The sequence below is a fragment of the Sinocyclocheilus rhinocerous genome, unplaced genomic scaffold (assembly GCF_001515625.1).
Source record: "Sinocyclocheilus rhinocerous isolate Xijiao unplaced genomic scaffold, SAMN03320098_v1.1 scaffold1358, whole genome shotgun sequence".
NCBI lineage: Eukaryota > Metazoa > Chordata > Actinopteri > Cypriniformes > Cyprinidae > Sinocyclocheilus > Sinocyclocheilus rhinocerous.
The window spans coordinates 83,024-85,606 of record NW_015662582.1 but is presented as its reverse complement, the minus strand read 5'-3'; positions in this window follow the sequence as shown (position 1 = coordinate 85,606).

Genomic DNA, 2,583 nt, shown 5'->3' with positions numbered 1-2,583 from the left:
TTATTGTTGAATCATGAACACTGACCTTAATTGAGGCAAGTGAGGCCTGCAGTTCTTTAGACGTTGTTCTGGGTTATTTTATGACCTCCTGGATGACTCGTCGTTGCGCTCTTGGAGTAATTTTGGTTGGCCGGCCACTCCTGGGAAGGTTCACCGCTGTTCCAAGTTTTCTCCATTTGTAGATAATGGCTCTGACCATGGTTCGCCGGAGTCCCAAAGCCTTATAAATGGCTTTGTTTATCTTGAGCTATTCAGAGGTGGACTTGCTGGTGTGTTTGGGATCATTGTCCTGCTGCATAACCCAAGTGTGGTACAAACTGATGGCCAGACATTCTCCTTCAGGATTTTCTGATAGATTGCAGAATTCATGGTTCCATCAATTATGGCAAGTCGTCCAGGTCCTGAAGCTGCAAAGCAGCCCCAGACCATCACACTACCACCACCGTGTTTGACTGTTGGCATGATGTTCTTTTTATGAAATGTTGTGTTGGTTTTTTGGATAGCTTTTTTCTCTTAATAAATGAAATCATCATTTAAAAAACTGCATTTTGTATTTACTTCATTATCTTTGTGTAATATTAAAATTAGTTTGATGATCTGAATGTTTTAAGTGTGACAAATATGCAAAAAAAAACAGCAAGGGGCAAAATCCTTTTCACGGCATTGTATGTGCAAGGAATAAAATTAATTTGTTAAGTTACCCAAATATTCTGCCGTCATTTACTCACCCTCAGGTTGTTCTGGGGGTTGAGCTAACCCTTTAGGGGTGTGACAGAGAAGAAAGAAAGAAAAAGATAAAAGAAAAGAGATATAGATTTCATATTTTATTCACTTCAACCATTGGGTTACTTATATAACACAAACTTTAAACAAATTCAATTGTTTCAGGCAATGCATTTTTGCTCCCAACTCGTCACACGCTTGGTCAGGACTACTTTGGTGTCACATTGTAATGCACTAGATACCTCTTTAGCATCTATTTTCAACATACACTATTGCTTTCAATTGTTTTCCTTACACATCAGGTCAAGACACATTTATTTTTGTATGCATTTGTAACTGTAGAAATTATATATATATTTCTTCAAGTGGTCCTGATCAAGTGGAGTATGGAGTGTTTTAAGTAAGAATGTGTTGGTTCAGTTTAATTTATTATAGGAGTACAATGCGGACTCTTCCCTTTCCTTCCCTTTTGGAGTGTTCTTTCTTTCTTTCTTTCTTTCTTCCTGTCTTCATAAAACTCTCATCCTTTTGCATGTGAAAAAATTGGAGAGCTTTTGTGCGGCCATCTATGACTCTATGACTGACCCATTACCCTGCAATAGCAGGATGTGGGTGATTTTGGACCTCCTGGAGGAAAATCCTTCAAAAACAATCTGAATTCACTCATCTCTGGGACAGTGGCCAATGCTGGGGAATGGATGACCAGCCTTGCCTTTCTGAGTTTAAGCAACATATTGGAGTATACACAAGCATAACAAAAAACTTGGATCGTTCTGCAGACGTGGTGTGTTTGAAGATGCATGAAGTGCACGCAAACACGTAGACAACTTTCCGAGGACCTTCATCATCACCAACACCTTCTCTTTCCTTTTTGTGTATTGCATATCTTTCAAAGACCAACCCAGCCAATCCACTAGCATGAGTCCACACACACCACACAAATTTACACTTCGACTGAACTGATAATGCTTTGGCTGGAACCACAGCTTACTTAAATGATAGAGGAGATTGGAAACAAAGAGTTTTGGTTGTGTACATAATGTAAACTATTACCAATAGCTATCTGCATGCTGATGCATAGCTGAAAGAGTACTGAAAGATTGGTCAAAGGCAAAAACTACATTCTAGATTTCATGTATCCTCTCGTAACAGCACATAGGGAAATGTGAAGTGGGGTATTTCAATTAACCAGTAGCACACAAAATGGTGTGGGGCAGCTTGCCAAAAGCCATCTATTTTTCTGGTGTCACAAGGGATTTATAGATCTCAATGAGTCACTTGCTAGTGCCAGCTAGTTTGCTTTGAGAGCGAATGCTCAGTCTCCACACTGGGCTGCAGGGAATCAACAGATTGGAGGTGTTTTAATTCACAGCTTTGACCATTCTACATCACAAAAACATCTATGATCCACACCTGTACCTTACTATACCGGACATGATCCAGATGGGAATTTAATACTGCCCAATTTTTAATTTACAAAAGATTCAAAATCCATATTCCTATGATGATTGCAACAATACATGACAGATCCAACTTATAAATTCTATTATTATGGAATTTTACTAAATCATTTCTACAGATTTTTTTATTTTATACGTATTTTATCTTATGTTTTATTATGATTATCTATATTAGCTAAATTACCTGTAACTCCACAGCAACATTAGTATTGTTAAAAGAATGCTCTTGAATTGAAAAATATATATTTACCAGGCTTTTCGGTAAAATACCAAGTAAAACTAAAAATGTAATGTGCTCTTCCAAAAAAAAACAAAAACGTTTTTTATTACTTATATTTAGTATTGGTTTCAGAGTGATATCTAATGTGTGTATATATATATATATATATATATATATATA